Source organism: Anguilla rostrata, chromosome 9, assembly GCF_018555375.3.
Source record: "Anguilla rostrata isolate EN2019 chromosome 9, ASM1855537v3, whole genome shotgun sequence".
Classification (NCBI taxonomy): domain Eukaryota; kingdom Metazoa; phylum Chordata; class Actinopteri; order Anguilliformes; family Anguillidae; genus Anguilla; species Anguilla rostrata.
The window spans coordinates 28,979,342-28,984,838 of NC_057941.1; the positions used below are offsets into that span (position 1 = coordinate 28,979,342).

The 5,497-nt window shown below is 38.9% G+C and overlaps 1 long non-coding RNA gene across 1 annotated transcript; it reads right to left on the reverse strand.

Moving 5' to 3' along the window:
- Positions 1 to 2,024: 2,024 nt before the first annotated feature.
- On the reverse strand, positions 2,025 to 4,050 carry LOC135262405 (uncharacterized). Its single transcript, XR_010332216.1, has 3 exons — positions 3,778 to 4,050; positions 3,456 to 3,548; positions 2,025 to 3,135 (listed from the first exon to the last, which is right to left on the reverse strand). It is a non-coding gene; the product is annotated as an uncharacterized LOC135262405 (long non-coding RNA).
- Positions 4,051 to 5,497: the final 1,447 nt, after the last annotated feature.

A 5,497-nucleotide genomic window follows, 5' to 3' on the forward strand; every position in this document is an offset into this window, starting at 1 on the left:
GGACAGAAATACTTTGTGGAACAGAATTCAGGCCAAATAAAAATTAGCACATTTATAAATGGGAACATACTTGTATATGTAGTTTTAAAAGACAAATTAAATCAATTACTATTATTTGAGGACTTCTCATTGGTCTGCTATCCAAAGTAGGAAAGTTCAAATGGAAAACATAAATCCCTGATCTAATTTAGCTTAATTATGCCAGGAAACCTGTCATTCGGCAGTCTGGCGAACACCCTTGTATGGTTACCTTAATAAACCAGATCATGCTTACAACTCTTTTCTTCTAGATACCTTTTTTAGCAAACAGCAAGAAGCTTGTGTCCCTGAGATAATTTCGGCTGAGATTTAAAGGGGTGTGTAGCACCTTATGCCTCCTCAAATTGATTAGCACCACGTCTGAACGATAATTCTATCCGCGCGGGGTGGGAGAAGCCCGGCTCTATGGCAGCTCATTGGTCACTTGTGCTTATTGATTATCCAGTGAACAACCTGTTCTCTGAACAAAATTGGATTGAGTTCTGCGATAATTCAGCCCCAATTTGAGGGCCCTGAAAAGGATTTATGTTGTTTTTCAGACCGGTGTACACGTAGCTGTGCATGTGCCACGGCCCCTGGACAGCTGACATGGTATGTGTCCGTTTAAAAATAAACCGAATCAATTTAAATAACTTTTTTATTTGTGTAAATTCAAGCAAGTGCTAGCCTGATGGTAATGGTACTGGCAACCTACAGTGATGTTATTGTTGTAGACCTTAAATAGGTTTAGCCATAAGACTTTATTCTAGACCTTTAAAATGTATAACAGCACTCCTTTGTATGTTTATCTTCAAAACTAGCATTGCTCCTTTCATCTCAACGTTGGAAAGTTGTGATACATTTGCTTTTGGTGTCGAAACATCAACACACTGTAATATCAAGACCTGAACAAGAACAAGTGCATTCAGCATCTTGATACTGAATGCACATAACTTGGCCTGAGATCAAAAATACAATGCCATTTGTTGTCATCAAATTCGAATTTGATCATAGTTTCATACTCTGATTACAAAGCCTTATGTGAGTGATTGCCATCATTTATGGTATTTATGGTGGATAAGAAGTTCACTGCTGCTTCGTTGATGTCAAGATATGTATCAATTTAAAGAACTTTTTTATTTGTGTAAACATGTGTGCCTTGTGAGACAAAGTATCATTAAATCCATAGCCAGTGGTGCAGACAAAATTATCAGATATAGTACCTGAATACAAATTTCGTAACTTTTTATAATAAATATTCAGTTTAAATTCAGCACGGCAAAACAGGAAAAATGCACCTATCACATGCACATCTTGGAGATGTGGCAAATTTGCCATACATGAGAAATACACAAACAAGCTATTAGTATGGAATAATAGTACTGGTTTAATTCATAATTGTATAATAATCTTGCTGTGCGCACATTAAATAATAACGCACAATGTGCAATGCCAAACTCTCTTCTTTGCATGCAAAGTCCAGCCAGATTCGCTTGGGCCAGTAGCAGACTGACTGCAATAATGCTGCTTAGATGCCATTGCATCTTGCAATGAATGGCTCAGGAATTTCTTCACATTTCCATTTTCAGTCAGAATATAATAGTGAAGTCCCACTCTGACAAGTTTAACACCTCTTTTATCTCTAAAAAAGAAACATCTCAGGTTTACTCTAAGAAATGTGTTCCATGAAGTCATTGTTCTGAATTCACACAGCTGGAAATGTGTTTTCCTATTCATAGCCACCTAATGGTCTGGAAGCATATCTGACGGACGGAGTGTGGCGCAGTGGGTAAGGAACTGCGCTTGTAACCGAAAGGTCGCAGGTTCGAATCCCGGGTAAGGACACTGCCGTTGTACCCTTGAGCAAGGTACTTAACCTGCATTGCTTCAGTATATATCCAGCTGTATAAATGGATACAATGTAAAGTGCTAAGTAAAAGTTGTGTAAGTCGCTCTGGATAAGAGCGTCTGCTAAATGCCTGTAATGTAATGTAATGTAATGATGAGAAATAAAAACAAAACACTTGGCATGGCAACATTGCTACATGAGCATATCAGCATATGTTTTGTTTCAGAGTGACCCCAAGGTTGTGAGCAATAAGAAATTAGTCGTATTTTATTATTCACTTCCTCTGTTTTCTACCGCATTGGTCACTTTGTTCATGAGCCTGCTGGCAGAGACACAAACTAAAGGCCAGGGTTCAAGCAAGTGCTAGCCTGATGGTAATGGTACTGGCAACCTACAGTGATGTTATTGTTGTAGACCTTAAATAGGTTCAGCCATAAGACTTTATTCTAGACCTTTAAAATGTATAACAGCACTCCTTTGTATGTTTATCTTCAAAACTAGCATTGCTCCTTTCATCTCAACGTTGGAAAGTTGTGATACATTTGCTTTTGGTGTCGAAACATCAACACACTGTAATATCAAGACCTGAACAAGAACAAGTGCATTCAGCATCTTGATACTGAATGCACATAACTTGGCCTGATATCAAAAATACAATGCCATTTGTTGTCATCAAATTCGAATTTGATCATAGTTTCATACTCTGATTACAAAGCCTTATGTGAGTGATTGCCATCATTTATGGTATTTATGGTGGATAAGAAGTTCACTGCTGCTTCGTTGATGTCAAGATATGTATCAACTATTAATCCTGATATCAACGCTTTGGTAACTTTATGTTGAGAGAAGCTAGATATGATACTAGCACTGTCTGATATCTTTGTACCTCTATACTATCATTGTATTCTTTGATATCAATATTGGTTTGTGGGGGGGGGTGACTGACTCTGTGTCAGTAATTTTGTCACTAGGGCTGAGCCTGTAGAAAAGATGGAGCTCCTTGCTGTGTAGCGTAAATGTGAGAATTCAGCACAGACCTGTTGGCAATGCTGATAAATAACACCAATAAGTGCCATTCCAAATACAACTGCAAGCTGTGAGATATTTGGCCTGCGGTGCATTTGGAATCTTCGTGTCTCTGCTTTCTGCTAGTGCGCAGACATCTTGGCTCTGGAGTCGCTTGAGAAGCAGGCCAGAGGTGTGGAGGGCGGGGTAACTGTACCAGAGTGTTGGTCCAAGCCTGGTGTCAAGGAAAGGTCAAAGAGCACCTGGAGTGGGATGAGTGTTTGTCAAATAGGGGCCCACTGAAGGAGTCACATTGTCATTTATTTTCAGAAATAAGTTTTTCCTGTTGGGTAAAGAAGATCTTTGGGTACAGGAATTATAGGCTGTTGCTGGCAATTGTTCAATGAAATGGTTACTGTCAATAGTTAAATGGCAGTTAGGTATTTACCATCAGGGTAAATAACACACATGATGATAGCAGTAGTAAACCCTCGTTCTGGACAGCCACATTGTCTGCTTGTTTTTGTTGTTACTTTAGTATTAAATTAATTCATTAAAGTAATCGATTACACAGTTAACTCACCTTGTTCCTTGGGTCTGAACTGGTTGCTGATTTTAAGGAGAAAAACAAAAATCCCTGTGGCTGCCCAAGATGAAAAACAAAAATCCCTGTGGTCTCCAAGACAAAAAACAAAACTTGTTGTGGCTCTCATAGACCAGGATTACAGGCAACTGATTTAAACAAATTCATTGACTTCAAGAACATTAACATAAGTTAAACACTAATGCAAAATAGTGCAAAAGTATATCTAAGAGTGACCGGCATGTGATATGCAGTCAGCGGTATCTACAAACACCAGACAACTTCTAAAGATTTTTCAACTGAAATAAATGACATGAATTACCAGTGAAGAGAGACCTGAGACAGTTCTCAGCACAATAAATACTCCAGAGCATCTTGGGATATCTCCCTTTTCTAAGTGGAGTGTGGCTCCGTGATGCACCTTCCAAATCAACGTGTTCCTGGAACTGCGGCCATTCGACCCCCATTATTCCTGTAAACGAGGAGAGGGTGAGGGGGCTGGGATGCACAGAGGACTGCAGCCTAGGTCTCTTTCTGCTGAGCAAAGGCACCTTCTTCCTCTTCAGGCTGCGATGCTCTTGCTATGGCTGTGCCATTTGTAGTTCAGCACTACAACTGCGAGTGCCTGGTTCAATACACTGCACTCAACTGAGTGAAGTGCACTCTGGGAAATATAGGAGACTGCCAAAATAACAGCTGTGTGGAGAATCAAAGCAAGAAAGTAGACTGGAGTTCAAATGGCTTGCTCATCACTCATTAAATACAGTTTTTCTGTAATGTGGAATCGCTGACTCATTTGCTATAACCCAGTACAACAGGTACGTCAGGAAACTCCAGGCCAGGGTGTACGTTGGTTTTTGTTACACTCAGTTATTCTGACTGAGATTTAGATAAACTAATGCAATTTCACTCCTACAGTGAGCTCTATAAGGACCCCCTTGAAAGCGAGATGGTTCATCTCAAGGGGTTTATCCTTCTAATAAATTTCATATAATGTTTGGGACAAAGACATATTTTTTATTGATTTGGCTTTGTACTCCAACATTTCAGATTTGCAATCAAAAAATTCACGTGATTAAACTGAACATTCTCAGCTTTTATTTAAGGATATTTTTAATTCACTTTGTTTTCACCATGTAGAAATTACAGCACTTTTTATACCAAAAGTGCCAGCGCTGGTATTATCTTGCAAGAATGGGTTGTATGGAGCAACCAAATCATAGAGCCATGCTAATAGGACATACCATTGCTTTATAATGCATAAAAATATCAGCAGAGTACTTGGCAAAATATGCTCTGACAACTGAAATGGTGAATTAAAGCTGAGGATCTGTGCTTTAACCATATGTGAAGTGTGTGATTGCAAATCCAAAGGTGAGTACAGAGCCAAGTCAAGAAATACATGTTTGTTCCAAACATAATGGAGCTCACTGTATATTGCAGGAGTTTATTTCTATCACGTGACCTGCAGTGATTTAACAGGCATTTCAATGGCCATCCTTCAGGGGTCGCTGAAGGCACTTAAATGGCACAGTCAAATGACTGTTTATATAATCAAGCAGCTAATTGTGATGTTCATGAATGCAATCAGTTAATCTAATATGGAGAAAGTGAAAGGAATGAGAGTGACGATGATATATGAAGGAACATGAAATTCACAAACTATGAAAAGCAGATATTTGAGAGAAAATGTGTGACTGTATCCAGATGGTACACTACAAACAGATGGATTTCATTTATTTTGTGCAACTTGCAGGTTAACCACAAAAAAAATCTCAAAAAAGAAAATGACAGAACAATAATCAAACAACCTAAAAGATCATTGGAGTGGAATCACCCGTCAACAGGGAAACATTCAGCTGCACATATTCCAGTGTAAAAAGTAGATAATCCCATGTTATGTGCATTTTTAAACGAACCGGCAGGGCAATTCCAGAAGTATGTGTCTAAACTGCTGCTTTGTATCAAATCGAATTTAAAGAACTGATCAATACTGATAGCATACCCGTGACCACAGACCAATCAACAGATGGAACAGACAA